General features: G+C 37.1%; 1 protein-coding gene across 3 annotated transcripts in view; it reads left to right on the top strand.

Annotated features, from left to right (window-relative positions):
- ChAT (Choline acetyltransferase) overlaps positions 1 to 19562 on the top strand; it is a 68520-nt gene that overhangs the window by 29436 nt on the left and 19522 nt on the right. The window contains exon 1 of one of the 3 annotated variants that reach the window (XM_076541225.1): positions 16515 to 16534. The exons of the other annotated variants lie outside the window; for them this stretch is intronic. The gene's annotated coding sequence lies outside the window, so the exon portion shown is untranslated. Of the gene's footprint in view, positions 1 to 16514; positions 16535 to 19562 lie in introns of those variants that run through there. 3 annotated transcript variants of the gene reach the window in all.

Below are 19562 nucleotides of genomic sequence, written 5' to 3'. Positions count from 1 at the left end.
CCTGTGTCGTGCCAGACTTTCTTTCGGGACGATAAGAATCGAGTCGAAGAAAGCACCGGTGATCCGCTCTATTTTCGCCTGCCAAATACTCGCGCGGGTTTTTGTCCGCTTGCCAGCATGGAGGATGTCTTTGGCGAGTGGTCAATTGGAGTACTGTCGGTTGAGGAAATTGGGAAATTAAGGGAAATGGGGGGGTTTTTAGAGGTATTGGGAAATTGGTGAAATGTAGGAAGTTTGGGAAAATTTGTAAACTGGCAATATAACGAGAGTGAATTGTGTTCGTATCGCTAATGATGAATTTATGTGTCTATAGGTACAATCCTCGAATATGTGAATACTCGTTTCGTTGAAATCTCTGGAAACAGTCAACATTCCCTAGGACTTGGTACTTATATAGAGAGGCTATATAGGAAGAGTGCATACTAGAAATTTGCAAAATTTAGTCAATCGTTCGAATCTCCCGTTTTCTTACATTTCAGATTTCATAAATTGATCATATACAAGTTTTATGAAGAATCGGCGATATAACGAGAGAATGCAAAGTGACTTGTAAGAATATCTACCACTACTTGAGAATCATTACAAGAGTTCTGAACCATTATTCGAACCAGTATTTTGCGAAAAAATGTTCTGCTTTTATGGATCTCCTAAATGGCAATATAACGAGTGCACTGTGTTACTATCACAAATAACGAATTTATATTTGCACAAATACAATTCTCAAATATATAAGCACCCCTTCGTTGAAATCTCTGGAAATAGTCAACATCCCCCAAGTAGACTTGGTACTTGTATAGAGAGGCTATATAGGGAGAGTGCCTATTAGAAATTTGCAAAATTTAGTTAGTCTTCCAAATCCCCCGTTCTCTTACATTTTAGATTTCATAGATTGACCATATACGAGTTTTATGAAGGACCGGCGATATAACGAGAGAATGCAAAGTGACTTGTAAGAATATCTACCACTACTTGAGAATCATTACAAGAGTTCTGAACCATTATTTGCGCCAATATTTTGCGAAACAATATTCTGCTTTTATGGATCTTCTAAATGGCAATATAACAAGAGTGCACCGTGTTCCTATCACAAATAACGAATTTATATTTGCACAGATACAATGCTCAAATACGTAAGCACCCCTTCGTTGAAATCTCTGGAAACAGTCAATATTCCCCAGACTCTGCTATTTATATAGAGAGGCCATATAGGGAGAGTGTACTCCAAATTTCAAATTTCAAAGTTTCATCAAATTTCCCCATTTTCTAAATTCCCCAATTTTCCACCCTATCAATTTCCCAGCTTGTAATCTTCGCCCCAATTTATAAACGGCCCACATTTCTCTCCACGAAGCATCAATTTGCAAAATATTTGGTATTCCATCGCCAGACGAACGTCATAAATCTCGATTAAGCGACACCGTCACCGAAACCCAAGATATTTATCGAGGTCTAGAAAAAGTTTCGTCCGCGCACGAGAGCAGTAATCTTGGCAATTTAAATGTTTGTCCCTGGTACGGATACGGTGGATCGGGTGTCGTTAGGCTGAGGGAAGCGGCAGTAATCCCTTGTTGAAACAGCGTTAAGCCCTTACGGATTGTCTGTGGGATTGCAACGATACGAGAGAAACCAACGGCTGACGCACCCTTCTCTACAATTTTCCCTGTGCTTATTCTCTATTCTACCACCAAAAAACCTAACTTTACCCGTGAGACAGGTAAACAATGGTAGATCACTGTTTTACCGACGGTGACTGCTTTCTGGAAACTAACCTAACACGATTTCTTTGGCGTTCCAATTTGTGCCTCTCGTTTTTTGCACGGGAGTCAGTTTGGAGGGCAGTTTTTGCTGGGGGAAATGTATGAGGTCAATTTGGGGAACTGTCTCTTTTAGATTGAGAAAAAGGTTGAGGAGTGATGGAGGAGATCGGACGTGGATAGAGAGGAGAACGAAATTGTTCAGTATGTAATGGACAAATTTGTAAGTGGAAGAGTAGAGAGATGTAGTAAATTGCATTGTTGGAATTTGGGAAACAAGGTGAAACTTGACTTTCATTAGAGACATAATTTGAGCAAACAAAGTAAAACAACTTGACTTTTAGTAGAGACATAGGTACATCCCATAGCACTACGTCCTAGTATCGTTACATATCGTCCACATATCGTTCTAGTATCGTTACATATCGTCCACATATCGTTCTAGTATCGTTACATATCGTCCACATATCGTTCTAGTATCGTTACATATCGTCCACATATCGTCCTAGTATCGTCCACATATACCAACGTCTCAGTATACCCATGTCCTGATGTACCTTTGTCTCAATATCCCTCCTGATAGCTTTACATCCGATGTCTCTATGTCCCAATATAACTATATCCAAATACTGCTACTTCTGTATGTACCTTCATCTTGGGATCCCCACATCAGGATGTCCCTATGCTGCAATATCCTTGCGTCAGATATAGCCACGTTACGATGTTCATACGTCTTGAGGTCTCCTCGTCTGGATGTCCCTATGTTCCAATATCCTTACGTTCTGATATTCTTACGTAACGATGTCCCTACGTTCGATACCCCTATGACCGGTATCTCTATGGGTCAGTAGTCATCACGTCCTCTTGTGCCTATGTTGCAATGTCGCTACGTTCCGATACCCACGCGTCCCGATACCCACACGTCCCAGTATTTCTACGTCCCGATACCCACGCGTCCCAGTATTCCTACGTCCCGATATCCACGCGTCCCGATATCCACGCGTCCCGATATCCACGCGTCCCGATACCCACGCGTCCCGATATCCACGCGTCCCGATACCCACGCGTCCCGATATCCACGCGTCCCAATACCCACGCGTCCCGATATCCACGCGTCCCAGTATCCCTACGTCCCGATACCCACGCATCCCGATACCCACGCGTCCCGATATCCACGCGTCCCAGTATCCCTAAGTCCCGATACCCACGCGTCCCGATACCCACGCGTCCCGATACCCACGCGTCCCGATACCCACGCGTCCCGATATCCACGCGTCCCGATATCCACGCGTCCCGATATCCACGCGTCCCGATATCCACGCGTCCCGATATCCACGCGTCCTAGTATCCCTACGTCCCGATATCCACGCGTCCCGATACCCACGCGTCCCGATATCCACGCGTCCCAGTATCCCTACGTCCCGATACCCACGCGTCCCGATACCCACGCGTCCCGATATCCACGCGTCCCGATACCCACGCGTCCCGATATCCACGCGTCCCAGTATCCCTACGTCCCGATACCCACGCGTCCCAGTATCCCTACGTCCCGATACCCACGCGTCCCGATACCCACGCGTCCCGATATCCACGCGTCCCAGTATCCCTACGTCCCGATACCCACGCGTCCCGATACCCACGCGTCCCGATATCCACGCGTCCCGATACCCACGCGTCCCGATATTCACGCGTCCTAGTATCCCTACGTCCCGATATCCGCACGTCCCAGTATCCCTACGTCCCGATACCCACGCGTCCCGATACCCACGCGTCCCGATACCCACGCATCCCGATATCCACACGTCCCAGTATCCCTACGTCCCGATACCCACACGTCCCAGTATCCCTACGTCCCGATACCCACACGTCCCAGTATCCCTACGTTCCAAATCCCCTACGTCCCGATATCCCTACATCCCAATACCCCTACGCCCCAATATCCTCACATCCCAATATCCCCACGTCTCCATTTCTCTACATCTCCATACCCCTATATCCCCACGTCCACAAATCCCAATATACCCCCTTTCCGTCAACCTAACCTAACTTAGCAAAAGCTAACTTAGAAAAATTGCACTAAAATCTACTATACCGCCTCTGACTTGATCTCCTATACATTTGCTCTAAGAACGTATTAAGTACGCCACTTGTTGCAAGATATCCTCACAATTACGAAACACACTAGTTATTAATAGACCCCAGTATTATTAGACCGTACGAGAAAATGGCCGGTGACATTTAATGTTCGATGATTCATTACTCCATGAAACTTCCGTTCAATGGAACGACAATTTATCTCGTTGTGACACAGATTTGAAGCATCGTCAATAATAATCAAGCCCCAGCTCGTGGCCTGAATTTTCACTGGATGTCGTCTGAATGTAGTTTTTCCAATGACGGATCGGAATATTTGAATAACCCGGGTCAATAGAGTGCTCCTTTCGGATCTTCTTTTTTAACAGATTATTCATAAATATTTGCCAAGTGTATTCCAAGACGTTCTTGTCCTAATTGACCCTTGTATCACGAGAATCCTCTGAAATTTTTCAAATTTCATTTCGATCGAAACATCAAGGACGATGCGGAGCCCTCTTCAAGGACGAAAGGGGCTGTCAAGTCATGATAGAATTAAAGGTTAATCCCAGGGGGTGCTTGGAGTCTGCGAGGGGCGGATTTCCCTCCCCTTTCCTCTTTAACTCATCTTCTGCATCGATAAAGGGCTTTGTTTTTCTGCTCGAGAGGCGTACCATAAATATTTGTGTTCTTAAGTGTCCCTGGAATACGAGAACAGGTCTCCAGAATTTGAGAAGCTCTTTCCACCATTTTGTGTGGATCGTTTATAAAGAAATGTGTGCTTCTCATTTCAGTTTGCGTGTTTTGTAACGTATAGTTTATATACATTGCATAGTTTAATTTATATAACAGTTTTGTATAGACTGTCGTTATATTGCCGCTATTTAGGAATCGTAACAGTATTTCTATGCTTTGCCTTCGTTGAATGGAGATATGTAAGTAGGTAGATTCTTGTATTTGCAAAGTAATATTTTGCTGGTCTTATATGTGATGGACTCTTGTTATATTGCCGCCATTCAGGTATTCTAACAGTTCTTCCCTGCTTTGCCTTCGTCGTAAAGAGATTTGTAAATGGATCATTTGTTGCATTTGCGAAGTGAAACAATTTTGCTGGTCTTATATGTGATGGACTCTCGTTATATTGCCGCCATTCAGGTATTCTAACAGTACTTCCCTGCTTTGCCTTCGTCGAAAAGAGATATGTAAATGGATCAATTGTTGCATTTGCGAAGTGAAACAATTTTGCTGGTGTAATATGTAATGGACTCTTGTTATATTGCCATATATGGACTTGTATACGTTTGTCCACAGGTGTTCCTTATTTTATAGATCTGTGAATCTTGATAATCCAAGAATACTATGTACAAGTACACAGTATAATGCAAGTACTATATGTTGAAATCCATGAAAAGTTGGCGATATAACGAGAGAATGCAAAGTGATTTGTAAGAACATCTGCTATTATTTGAGAATCATTACGAAAGTTCCGAACTGTTATTTAACCCAGTATTTTGCACAACAAGCTTTCTGCTTTTATAAATCTCTTACGGCAATACAACAAGAGTTCGTATTCGTATCGCAAATGAATCTATATTTGCACAAGTTATAATCCCCGTTTCGTTGAAATCTCCGAGTCAACATCCCTCACTGAGAAGCTGATAGTTTCCGGGATTTATCTAGGATTGCAATGTCAGCTTAACAATCAAACTCAAGATTAGTATTGTTGGCAAATAACAACTCCTCTGGAGCGAGTAAACGCTTCAGGACCTTTTTAATTATCCTCACACAACCCTTCCTGTGCTGTGAAGCGAGATTGTGGGGTTAAAAAATATAGCTCGCGTTAATTAAAGCTGTGATACCTCAAGCTTTCAGAAGCTTGAAAATTAATTGAGAATTAATTCTTAAATAATAGTATACTTATGCAGTGATGTGGTGGATGATGGACTTACAATCCTCTTACGTTAGGAATTTCCTTTAACACTTTACAATATGGAACAAAAGTACTGACTGTAGTATACATGAACATATGTATACATATATGACAACTCATATGACAAGCCATACATGTATACATTAACATATGTATACATAAATGACAACTCATATGACAAGCCATACATGTATACATATATGACAACTCATATGACAAGCCATACATGTATACATTAACATATGAATACATATATGACAATTCATATGACAACTCATATGACAAGCTATACATGTATACATATATGATAACTCATATGACAAGTCATACATGTATACATTAACATATGTGTACATATATGACAACTCATATGACAAGCCATACATGTATACATATATTATGACAACTCATATGACAAGTTATACATGTATACATTAACATATGAATACATATATGACAATTCATATGACAACTCATATGACAAGTCATACATGTATACATTAACATATGTGTACATATATGACAACTCATATGACAAGCCATACATGTATACATATATTATGACAACTCATATGACAAGTTATACATGTATACATTAACATATGAATACATATATGACAATTCATATGACAACTCATATGACAAGTCATACATGTATACATTAACATATGTGTACATATATGACAACTCATATGACAAGCCATACATGTATACATATATTATGACAACTCATATGACAAGTTATACATGTATACATTAATATATGAATACATATATGACAATTCATATGACAACTCATATGACAAGTCATACATGTATACATAAACATATGTACACATATATGACAATTCATATAACAAGTCATATATATGTGACAACTCATATGACAAATCATACATACATATATATGTACGTACATATGATAATTATAGTAATTTTCCATAACAGCCATAAAAATGAAAGTCCTAATACGCCGACCGCCATTTTAAATTTGAAATACATAATTCTTTAAGACATCGAATAAAGATCTCGGATTTGGCAGTCGTGTCTCGAAGAAGAATTGTGTACGGCTTCCCCGTTTCCCTGGCTTCCTCAGATTCGTTCGTCGAAAAGATCTGAAAGAAATTCGAACGTTACAGGAGGGTTAGCAGCTTACAGTCGCGATAAATCCATGCGTTCCACGAAACGAAAACTTTTTATCGTTCTATCTTATTGTCCGAGGGACCTTTAATCCTCTACGTCATTTTTATCATTGTTCAAAACTTTATGGAACCTTGATCATCATACATTTATCATGTTTAAGGGACATTTTGTGAGAGGTTACTATTTTATTTTTTGTAATTGTTCATTGTTATTTATTATTTATCCTTGGTGTATTGTGATGTTGTTTAGATTATAGTGCTCTTTATTGTTATTTAGTAGGTAATTCTATTTTTTTGTATTGCAATTTTGTTACAATTTTGTGTGTCATAATTTTATTACAATTTTGTATGTCATAATTTTATTACAATTTTGTATGTCATAATTTTATTACAACTTTGTATGTCATAATTTTATAACAACTTTGTATGTCATAATTTTATTACAATTTTGTATGTCATAATTTTATTACAATTTTGTATGTCATAATTTTATTACAATTTTATATATTACAGTTTTATTACAATTTAGTGTACCACAATTTTATTACAATTGTGTATTATAATTTTGATTGAACTAACTGTGCATCCCAAGAGTTGGTCCGCATTTTAACGACAAAGACCGCACCCCTGGCGCAAAGACAAGAAATTACAAATGCATCAATCGCGAAGAGAGTTATATAAAGACGAATAAGAAAAATAGAAGTCGATAGAGAATCGAGATATATAAATTCGTAGCGGGGTGAATGCATCGAGCAAGGTGTAAGCAGGGAAAGTGGATGGATTGCGCAGAATCCAGGGTAACGATTGCAGGAGCAGCCATCGTAGGGACAGGTAAGACGAGACTGGCTGATCTGGGTCACCACGACCTCGTCCCAAAGGCCAAACTTCCTAGAGGTTACGACCTGCTTAAATAATCGCTCGATTCTCATCGATCGACCCGCTGACAGAGACACTTTTATCCGCCTTCGAATCGTATGCTCTTACGACACTCGATCAAACGGTAGGATTTCTTCATTTGACTGGACGGAGTCAGAAAAAACCAAGGATATTTTAAGTGTATATGTATAGTTAGACTATTTAGACTCTCAGACTATTTCGTCAAGTTTCGTGACGCACTTTAGCTATGATCAGTTTTTAATTCGCTTCCATTTGGAGTCCAATTATAATTTGCTTAGTCAACGGTTGCATAATACTGAGTGGAAATAACACTTCGAGTTTGTTTGTCTGTTTTAATGTGGTGGAATGATTACTTAGTGACTGACGCACCTGAGAAATGAATCGTAGGACAAGGTAAATGGTTTTTGAATATTGTACACTGACAGTTTCATTTGTTTCTTATTGCAAAGTGTTAAGGGAAGCTTGTAATATAAGAGGGTTGTAAGTTCATCGTTCATTAGATCGTTCACTGCATAAGTGACAAATATATATTTATTGTATAATTATATATGCATACATACATACATACATACATACATGCATACATACATGCATACATGCATACATTCATACATATATGCATACATACATACATACATGCATACATACATACATACATACATGCATATACACATACATACATACATACATACATACATACATACATACATACATACATACACACACACATACATCTATACATACATACATCTATACATCATACATATACATATACATAAATACACTGCTCAAAAGAAATATGGCATAGAAAAATTTTAGGCAAAAATTGGCCGAATTCGACTGATGATAACTCCGTGAAAAATCATCGCAAAGTTATGCTCTTTTTTTTAAATTAAAGCTTGAGATCTCTACTTTAAGACCCTGTAGTTTGATTTTAGATTTGATGCATCCCTACCACAATAACACCGTAAATGTGAGGTCATGTTTGCAATATTGAAAATTACAAAGTTTGACGAAATGCATGGACTTGCCACATTTTTTTGGAGCGATACTGTTTATAGCAGCATAAAGTACAAACCTTTATCTTTAATTTTCAGTATGTAAAAAACCGCTACCATTTTTTTCTGCAAAGATACAGAACTTTAAAGAAACCCTTGCATTTATGGCATATACTGCCGGTATTACCCGATATGCACATCGGAGAGGTTGCTGGACAGATTTTGCACATCATATGGCTCTGACAAGAGCCTTTTTTTGTGTGTATTTGTGTGTGAGTATCTGTGTGTCTGTATGTTTGAATTCTAATAACGCGTGTTTCCACCGCGTTGTTGAATTATCCCTTGCAGTCGATTACTCATGTTAATGCAAGCCCTAATTTCTTCCTGTGGAATGTCATTCCAAATTTCAGTTAAGACTTGCGATAGGTCTTACAGATTGGTAGGTTGTCTTGTTAAATTTCTATAGGGTTCAAATTTGGACTTACTGCAGAATATGGAAGCAATCAAATTGAATTGGGACTGCAAAATTCGAGAATGATTCTCAACGAGGCTTCTCGACGATAATTCATACACACACACAGATACTCATACACAAATACACACAGAAAAGGCTCCTGTCAGAGCCATATAATGTGCAAAATCTGTCCAGCAACCTCTCCGACGTGTATATCGGGTAATGGTAATGCCGGCGATATATGCCATAAATGCAAGGGTTTCTTTAAAGTTCTGTATCTTTGCAGAAAAAAATGGTAGCGGTGTTTCACATACTGCAAATTAAAGATAAAGGTTTGTACTTTATGCTGCTATAAACAGTATCGCCCCAAAAAAATGTGGCAAGTCCATGCATTTCGTCAAACTTTGTAATTTTCAATATTGCAAACATGACCTCACATTTACGGTGTTATTGTGGTAGGGATGCATCAAATCTAAAATCAAACAACAGGGTCTTAAAGTAGAGATCTCAAGCTTTAATTTAAAAAAAAGAGCATAACTTTGCGATGATTTTTCACGGAGTTATCATCAGTCAAATTTGGCCAATTTTTGCCTAAAATTTTTCTATGCCATATTTCTTTTGAGCAGTGTACATACATGCATATACACATACGTACATACATACATGCATATACACATACGTGCATACATACATACACACACAATATAGTTTCTGAGATTAGAGACATAATGCATATTAATTAATAATCTTCACACCAGATAATTGTCCACCAAAAAGAAATTAATATTAATATTAAAAAAAAAAATGAGAATGACATTTGAAGAAAAACGAGAAACCTTGAAGGGAGGTATAGCGACAGAGGGGACGAAAATTAATTCGAGATTTTTCGAAGGCCGTGGGGCTCGTCGAGATTGAACGTACGCTTAGTTAATCTCCGCGGATACGAGCTGCCAACGAAACGAGCAACTTCCTGATCCCGTTTTCCTCGTGGATCAACGAATCCCCGCTTACGCAGCCTGTCGAAGTCTCCTCGTCGAGGTCTCCGCAATCCACGCTTCCTCTCGATCGATTCTCCATTTCCTATTCGTGCATGTCGTATTATTTATCTGCAATTCACATCTCGGTTTATCGCAAACATTTTTATTTTTATTTAATAGGGTTAGGTTAGGCTTTTAGGTAGGTAAGGTTTGGGTTAGGTAAGGTGACGTCACCATCTGCGATTTTGTTCTAATTAACATATGTTGTAGTCCACGTGAAATTAGAGGGGGTTTAAGTCATCATTTTATCCGTTTCGAATTTGTTAAGAAATAACAAGTTTTTAAAGTTTGCAATTTTTACCCACTTCTGCGAAAATAGGCTTCACTTACGAATTTTTTTCTTGGAAACTACTAAACCGATTTAGCTAAATTCTTTTTTGTTTTATTCACAAAGGATTGGGCTATTTTAAAATATTTTTTTTAGTTCCATCAATTTGTTATGGAACAAATTCTATTTTCAATGAGGTAAAGAGCAAAATTGCAGAAGATGACGTATAAAAGTGATCGATTTGGAATGACTCAACTAACAACTAAAAATAACATTCTTAACAAATAATAGAAATTTCCCATCCCTCCGAAAAACGATAGCAATCTACTCCACAGCGAACCAGATACACCGAGACTCGTCAGATTGTACTCCCTTGTTCATCGGAAGTCTCGATGCCACCGGGTGTCGAGTTTCCCGTTTAACGCGATACTTCATTAGCCAGGGTGAAAACGACGGGTCGAGTCGTTCAAAAGGTTTCGCTAAATCGATGGATCGAGACGCTCTCGGAAACCATCGCAGCATCATGGATGAACTTTGTATACTAGGAAACTGATAACCAAACTTCTGAGACCTTATGTTCTGACGTTACTCTTGGTATATTTTGAACGTTGCGAATCTTAACATGTGTTTATGTTTAAACTTAACCTATGGTGGAAGATATGAGTCTTAAATTATAAACTAATATGTAAAGCTTAAATTATGAAGTAGCTGGTACATGTTAGCCTATAAAATAACCTGTACATCGCTAACTATAAAATAATCTGTATGTGTGAATTTATAGATCAATCTGTACGTGTTAATATGTAAAATGAAGCTGTACATCTTAACTGATAGATCAACCTTCAAATCTTAATATACTACATAAACCTATACATCTTAACTTGTAGATCAACCTGCAAGTATGAATGAACCTGTACATCTTAATATACAAATTGAACCTGTACATCTTAGCTTGTAGATCAACCTGCAAATTTTAATATATGAATGAACCTCTTAAGTTATGGACATCCTAAATTATGGATCAACCTATAAATCTTAATGTACAAATGAACCTATAAATTAACTTTCAACAAACATTTCACTGTATTATAAATCAGAAATTCTAAGAGTTCCGTGTTGTAAGAGAATGATCGAATACCGGAAACCAAAAATGACTCAGCCGAATATCAAACGCAAGAACCATCAAATGATTCATCAACTAAAATACAATAGTTTCTATTCATCAGTTACTTCTTAAAAAACCTTGCTCCAGTCACAGATGGTATCTAGTCCGTTAATATTTCGGAATGCAAACTTATAAATAGAGTTTCAGCTCACTCATGCACGGAACGTGTCAGAGGATTTGAAAGGATCTGAAGCTTGTGGATGTTCTTAAAGCAATTCGAGTTTGGTGTAAAGGTGTGCACAGGTATAGTTTTTAAAGCATCGGCACGAGACACCGGAGCACTCGGCGTGTGGTCGATAACGCCGAGTTTGCGCTGATAGAAATCCACACCGAGACTTAAACATACTACACACGTGCAGTTGTACGATTCCAAAATTTGCAAGATACCAGATCCTACAATTTTTATTCTAAGTTAAGTTCTTATAGTTCCTAAATCCTGGAGACTCTAATCATTTCTTAGATTTGCGTCAAAGCTCTTTACTACGACTAGGTTAGTTAGGGACTAGGTTAGTTAGGGACTAGGTTAGTTAAGGTAACTAACTAGGGGTCAGTTAGCTAGTCTGTAACTTTCAAATTTGGAATACACTTCTTCTAGAAGATAAAAAACATATAATATCTTCTACGTATAACGTAGATAACATAACATTTATTTTTACATAAATATATAATATACACAAGATAACTTTGTTTTTAAGAGAGGTGTCCTGTAAATGTAAGAAACAAAAACAGACAAGAAAGTAAGACAAGAAATGGTGTAATCGTGAGATGGACGATTGTAGCATCGTGCTTCTGTTGAAGTCTCCGTAACCTGACACTCTGGAAATCGAGGGACGATGCTGTTCTCGAATTATTATAGAATATCTTGTTATTATAATGAATTACTATCAACACTGTCTCAACTTCTGTGTCTACAATGTACACCCTTAAAAACAACTTTGTACTTTCATATTTTATAGGTCTTCATTTATTTACAAGTTTCTTGAACATATTTTATTATCATTATTATTGTTTGTATAATAATTATCTCATAATCGAATGAAGTTCATTAATTTTCTCATGAAGTTTTGTGAAATACAAAATCGAGAGGTTACTTTGTGAAAAATGTTGCTTTGGAGAATAAGTTAGGTTAGGTTCATTAATTTTCTCATGAAGCTTTGTAAAATACAAAATCGAAAGAAGTTACTTCGTGAAAAATGTTGCTTTGGAAAATAGGTTAGGTCAGGTTCATTAATGTTCTTAACAAGTTTTATAAAATACAAATTCGAGAGAAGTTACTTCGTGAAAAATGCTGCTTTGGAGAATAAGTTAAGTCAGGTTCATTAATTTTCTCATGAAGTTTTGTAAAATACAAACTCAAGAGAAGTTACTTCGTGAAAAATGTTGCTTTGGAGAATAAGTTAGGTCAGGTTCATTAATTTTCTCATGAAGCTTTGTAAAATACAAAATCGAGAGAAGTTACTTCGTGAAAAATGTTGCTTTGGAGAATAAGTTAGGTCAGGTTCATTAATTTTCTCATGAAGTTTTATAAAATACAAATTCGAGAGAAGTTACTTCGTGAAAAATGCTGCTTTGGAAAATAGGTTAGGTTAGGTTCATTAATTTTCTCATGAAGTTTTGTAAAATACAAACTCAAGAGAAGTTACTTCGTGAAAAATGTTGCTTTGGAGAATAGGTTAGGTCAGATTCATTACTTCTCTCATGAAGTTTTGTAAAGTACAAATTCAAGAAAAGTTGCTTCGTGAAAAATGCTGCTTTGGAGGTTAGGTTGCAGCAGAGATGAACTAAACAGCCGAGTCACTGTAATTTGTTATCCTGGATGACTAAGGAGGAGCTGCTATACTCTATTCAATAGAATTCACCTTTCATCGGAAAATATTTTGACTGCTGCAGGAAGTAGCCTGAAATCTAAGTAATATTAATCATATGTTGCAATCTGTTCTCTAAAATATTAAATTAAGAATGAAAAATGATGTGCAATCCTGAAGTTGTCGACGCCATTTTGGACGCCATTTTGTGCAGGAAAAGTCTGAAACTTAAATAAAATTAATTATGTATGTTGCAATCTGTTCTTTAAAATATTAAATTAGGAATGAAAAATGATGTGCAGTCCTGCAGTTGTCGACGCCATTTTGGACGCCATTTTGTATAGAAAAAGTCTGAAACTTAAATAAAATTAATTATGTATGTTGCAATCTGTTCTTTAAAATATTAAATTAAGAATGAAAAATGATGTGTAATCCTGAAGTTGTCGACGCCATTTTGGACGCCATTTTGTGTAGAAAAAGTCTGAAACTTAAATAAAATTAATTATGTATATTGCAATCTGTTCTTGAAAATATTAAATTAAGAATGAAAAATGATGTGCAGTCCTGAAGTTGTCTTCGCTATTTTGGACGCCATTTTGTGTAGGAAAATTGAGGTTAACTGTACATTATATTTAATTATAATGGCGTAATACTACGAGATAATAATACTGAAAGTACAGTGCTCTAATAACATATTTTAACATGTTTACTAATATTATGTTATATTATGTTATATTATGTTCCTCTAACAATATGTTTCATTACTCACAAAAAATAAATAAAAATTAACCTAAATATCCCAACATCACTACCCAACCTAACCTAACAAAATTACCTCCATGTTAAAACATTCAACCCCGTCGAAAGAACTTTGATTAATGAACGTCACAAAGATTGAGGTTATGGTAACCCGAATAAATTGTCTATCTGATTCGCAACGACCTAATAAATTACGGTAAATTATGTTTAGCGAACCGGAGATATCGAGAAAATATCCTGATTATTTAGCATCGTTGCATTAGAGTTAGACGTTTCCTCACCACGTGAGACTCTTCTCGCAATTCCACCTGCGCTCGTTAAGCTACTTACAGAATACTAACCTGTATCCATCAGCCGTGTGTACGATCCTTTCAGAGTCTTCTCAGGAGCCGTGAAATATCTAATGTACATGGTGTTCCATAAACAGATTGTTCAATTTCTTAAATGAGTCTATTAGTATCTATTTTTAGAGGTATTTGTTCTTCAGGGAGAAAGTAAAATGTTGCAGAAAATGGAGGAATGTAGAGGCAATTTTATTTCGTTATTTAATTATGTAAGTGCCCCATCAAATTTATATGGACGGCGTTTATGGATCTCTTGGAGGGTTTATGGAATATTTTACTGCCTTATGTCGAGCTATTAAACATCTTCTGCTGATTAGCGATCGTATTTTTCTCTATAAAATGGTGGAAGTAGTGATGGCAAAACTTGAGATGGAACGTGAGGCTTCAGGTGCTTGGAAGAGGTAATTTTCTCACTTTCCCAATTTCCCATTTTCCCAATTTCCTATTTCCTCAATTTCCACAATCCTCTATTTCCCATTTTCCCAATTTCCACTTTTCACAATTTCCCATTTCCCCAATTTCCACTTTCCACAATTTCCCATTTCTCCAATTTCCCAATTTCCCAATTGCCCATTTCCCCAATTTCCCATCTTCCCAATTTCCCATTTCCCCAATTTCCCATCTTCCCAATTTCCCATTTCTCCAATTTCCCAATTTCCCAATTGCCCATTTCCCCAATTTCCCATCTTCCCAATTTCCCATTTCCCCAATTTCCCAATTTCCCAATTGCCCATTTCCCCAATTTCCCATCTTCCCAATTTCCCATTTCCCCAATTTCCCATTTTCCCAATTTGTCATTTCCCCAATTTCCACTTTCCACAGTTTACCATTTTCCCAATTTCCCATTTCTCCAATTTCCACTTTCCACAATTTCCCATTTCCCCAATTTCCAGATTCCCCAATTTCCCATTTCTCCAATTTCCCATTTCCCCAATTTCCCATCTCCCCAATTTCCACTTTCCACAATTTCCCATTTCCCCAATTTCCACATTCCCCAATTTCCCCTTTCCACAGTTTACCATTTTCCCAATTTCCCATTTCTCCAATTTTCCATTTCCCCAATTTCCACTTTCCACAATTTCCCATTTCCCCAATTTCCACTTTTCCCAATTTCCGCATTCCCCAATTTCCCATTTCTCCAATTTCCCATTTCCCCAATTTCCCATCTCCCCAATTTCCACTTTCCACAATTTCCCATTTCCCCAATTTCCACTTTTCCCAATTTCCACATTCCCCAATTTCCCATTTCCCCAATTTCCCATCTCCCCAATTTCCCATTTCCCCAATTTCCTATCTCCCCAATTTCCCATTTCCCCACTTCCCAATTTCCCAATTACCTAATTTCCCAAACTACCCACTCCCCAATTTCCAAAACATCCCAAATTCTAAAACCCCTACATTCCCACATCCCTATATCTCCAAACCTCCTATTTCCCCATCCCACATCTCCAAATTCCTACACCACCAAATGTCAATATCCCCACTCCCCATATCTCCAAGTCCCTTTAATCCCCGAATCTCTACACCTACATACTACTGTCAACCCACGAGTTGTACATACACTACATGCAGATACTGCACGAACGCATGATACAAACACAGGCACAGATTTCGCAGATACCTCGATTCGAGGGGTCGATAACGATCTTTCGCACGTATCACCTTGTCAGATCAGAGGTCTTTTATTCTATGTGGACCGGCGACTGTAGCCCAGTTCCTTTCCTGCATCCTTCGATGGTTTTAATGACCTCGCGACACGTGCTTTTTCTGCGCTGCTGACGTGTCGGTTGATTATCTGTGACACGTTTTAGGGAATTTCTTTGCTACTCTGGGGGAAACGATTGGAAGGGTTTCTTGTTCGAGGGGAAGGTCTTTTGAACGGAAAACTACAAATCGATTGAGTGACAGGTAACGTGTCTCTCCTAATTGAATGATTTTCAAGAATAAAATTCAATTAAATTCTTTGTGGTAACTTAATTTAAAAATAATTAATTTACTTGATATTTTGTATTTATTGTTAAAATTAATTAACAAATGTGTTGTTAACTTGTTTGATAAAAGGAGAGGAAAATTTGTGGAAAATTAAAAAACTGTGTTTAAAAAATTGGACATCCATCTTATAAGCTAACCTATTAACCTAACCTAACCTATTAAACAATCATTTAAACTATCTAACTGTAATAAACTAACCTATTTATAACTTGTATATAATTTCAATCTTAACAATATTAATTTCTAAAATAAGTATTAATCTCTAATACCAGTTAAAACGTTCCAGAATTTAATTCTGTTAAACCTTCTAACCTATTTACAGTTTCTATAAAGGTCCCCGCCGCCATTTTGTCTCACGCAATCCCGCGTCTCTTATTTCCAAGAAACCGTTCTTTAAGTAATCACGTCGAGTTGTATGAAGCGACATAACAAAACTAAATTAATACGTCCGTCTTTAGCATCGTTATTATTGTCGATTCATAATGAATCTTTTGTATCGGTGCATGTATCTGCAAGACGCGTTAAATATGTCAGAACGGAAAACACGTGTTGTGCCATCTTCGACGAGGTGTTACGTCAGAAGAAGCACGTGCATTGCCTTAGCAAACGGATGAGCAAAATGCAGTCGTGTAATCAGCCTTCTGAGGAGGACGTAATAGAAGTAATAGACGTGCTTTACGCGCGATGATGTGCTTGATAGCATTATGTCCGATTGTCTTCTTCTAACGTGGACGAGGACTGTCTGGCTGCCATTAATTATCATGGAGGATTCTCTTCTTTAAATCTACTTTGATGTTATTCGCTTTGTCAACACGAAGTGAACATTTGGATTCAACGTTTGAATGAATGTATAATAGGAAACTTTTTAATGGTTATTTGCAAATGTTTTATTGTGCGAAAAATCGATTTCAAAAATGATTGCAATGGTTATTTGTGACAGTTGTTTATGGCTTGGTAAATTGGTAGAATGTATTTTAGAATTTGGGAAGTGGGCAACTAAGAAATTAGGAAATTAGGAAGTTGAGAAATTAGGAAGTTGGGAAATTAGGAAATTTGGAAGTTGAGAAATTAAGAAGTGTGGAATTTGGAGATTTGGAAACTTGAGAATCTGGGAATTTGAGAATTGGGAAATTAGGAAATGAGAAACTGAGAAGTGGGAAATTAGGAGATTTGGAAACTTGTGAATTTGGGAATTTGAAAATTGGGAAATCAGAAAGTGTGGAATTTGGAGATTTGGAAACTTGAGAATTTGGGAATTTGAGAATTGGGAAATTAGGAAGTGTGGAATTTGGAGATTTGGAAACTTGAGAATCTGGGAATTTGAGAATTGGGAAATTAGGAAATGAGAAACTGAGAAGTGGGAAATTAGGAGATTTGGAAACTTGTGAATTTGGGAATTTGAAAATTGGGAAATTAGGAAGTGTGGAATTTGGAGATTTGGAAACTTGAAAACTGGGAAATTAGGAAATGGAGAAATTGGGAAGTGGGAAATTAGAAGATTTGGAAACTTGAGAATCTGGGAATTTGAGAATTGGGAAATTAGGAAATGAGAAACTGAGAAGTGGGAAATTAGGAGATTTGGAAACTTGTGAATTTAGGAATTTGAAAATTGGGAAATCAGAAAGTGTGGAATTTGGAGATTTGGAAACTTGAAAACTGGGAAATTAGGAAATGGGGAAATTGGGAAGTGGGAAATTAGAAGATTTGGAAACTTAAGAATCTGGGAATCACAGAATTGGGAAATTAGGAAATGGGGAAATTGAGAAGTGGGGAATTAGGAGATTTGGAAACTTGAGAATTGGGAAATTAGGAAATGGGGAAATTGGGAAGTGCGAAATTAGAAGATTTGGAAACTTAAGAATCTGGGAATTAGGAAATGGGGAAATTGAGAAGTGGAGAATTAGGAGATTTGGAAACTTAAGAATTGGGAAATTAGGAAATGGGGAAATTGAGAAATGGAAAATTAGAAGATTTGGAAACTTGAGAATCTGAGAATTTAACAATTAGGAAATTACGAAATGATGAAATTGGAAATTCGGAAACCCGGAAATTTGAAAATTTAAAAATTTGATGCATACATACAAAAATACATAAATAATGTAAAATACAAATCCGCTAAATAATTTTAAAAAAATGATATTATAAATAATATTAAACACAAGTGATAATAAATATAAATCCTCGATCTCAGCCACTGAAATAAAACAATTGTCCTATCCTCCAGGTGTAGGAGTATCTCTAAACTGATCAGGATGTGCTCACTCCGTCGAAAAGCAATAAACATATAAAGAAGCAGTAACATTTGTTAGAATTTCAAGAGGTAGATGAAGATTTCGGAAGAAAGACGTTTCGAAAGCATGTTTTTTCTGCGGCTGATGGTAGATCGCGGGTGAATTGTGCAAGAGACGCGCAACGTTACACGCTTTGTGTCTTGCTGTAACGCAAGATCGACCCGACGAAACTTTGTGGAACACGCTTGTAGAGCAAGATTTTTCCGCCGGTTGCTTTGATTCCCGTGAACCCGATAAACCGAACCGCGAAAGTATCGTTGAGTCGTGAGCACCGTTACGCCATTTGCATACATTGTCGTTCAAAAGTTGGGGATCGCTGTTGCGTTTTTTAGTGATGGCACTAAGATGGCGTGGATGAGGTATTTGGAAGAGATGCAATTTTACAAATTTAGAGATTACATTTTTGTACATTTGTAGTAGTAGATCTGTACATCTGCAAGTTTTTATATTCTTAAATTTCCAAATTTTCAAATTTCCAAATTTTCAAATTTTCAAGTTTTCAAATTTTCAAGTTTTCAAGTTTTCAAGTTTTCAAATGTTCAAGTTTTTAAGTTTTCAAGTTTTCAAATTTTCAAGTTTTCAAGTTTTCAAGTTTTCAAGTTTTCAAATTTTCAAGTTTTCAAATTTTCAAGTTTTCACATTTTCAAGTTTTC

This window comes from Megachile rotundata, chromosome 16, assembly GCF_050947335.1.
Source record: "Megachile rotundata isolate GNS110a chromosome 16, iyMegRotu1, whole genome shotgun sequence".
Classification (NCBI taxonomy): domain Eukaryota; kingdom Metazoa; phylum Arthropoda; class Insecta; order Hymenoptera; family Megachilidae; genus Megachile; species Megachile rotundata.
Note: the sequence above shows the minus strand (reverse complement) of the source record. Positions and strands in the feature narration are given on the sequence as shown.